The sequence below is a fragment of the Octopus bimaculoides genome, chromosome 16 (assembly GCF_001194135.2).
Source record: "Octopus bimaculoides isolate UCB-OBI-ISO-001 chromosome 16, ASM119413v2, whole genome shotgun sequence".
Taxonomy (NCBI): Eukaryota; Metazoa; Mollusca; class Cephalopoda; order Octopoda; family Octopodidae; genus Octopus; species Octopus bimaculoides.
This window is the reverse complement of record NC_068996.1, coordinates 30,462,117-30,462,670: the sequence shown is the minus strand read 5'-3', so window position 1 is coordinate 30,462,670 and position 554 is coordinate 30,462,117. Positions and strand designations below refer to the sequence as shown.

General features: G+C 37.2%; 1 protein-coding gene across 1 annotated transcript in view; it reads right to left on the bottom strand.

Annotated features, from left to right (window-relative positions):
* LOC106880785 (uncharacterized) overlaps nucleotides 1-554 on the bottom strand; it is a 52,262-nt gene that overhangs the window by 24,060 nt on the left and 27,648 nt on the right. The gene's annotated exons all lie outside the window — the stretch shown is intronic.

The following is a 554-nucleotide window of genomic DNA, read 5'->3' as shown; positions in this document are numbered from 1 at the left end:
TGTATATATATATATATATATATATATATATATATATATATATATATACACACACACACATATATATATACATATATATACATATACATATATATATGTATATCTATATATCTCTACATATATATATATATATATAAATATATATATATACAAGCAAAAGCGAAATCGTGATAGCACCTGTATCAGTGGAGCACTAAGAGCACCGTCTGAGCGCGATCGTTGCCAGTGCCGATGGACTGGCTCCTGTGCAGGTGACACATAAAATACACCATTTCGAGTGTGACTGTCGCCAGTAACCGCCTGACTGGCCCTCGTGCCGGTGGCACATAAAAGCACCGACTACGCTCTCGGAATGGTTGGCGTTAGGAAGGGCATCCAGCTGTAGAAACTCTGCCAAATCAGATTGGAGCCTGGTGTCGCCTACTGGTCCACCAGTCCTCAGTCAAATCGCCCAACCCATGCTAGCATGGAAAGCAGACATCAAATGATAACGATGATATATAGATATACATATACATATATACGTATATATATACATATATATATATACATAT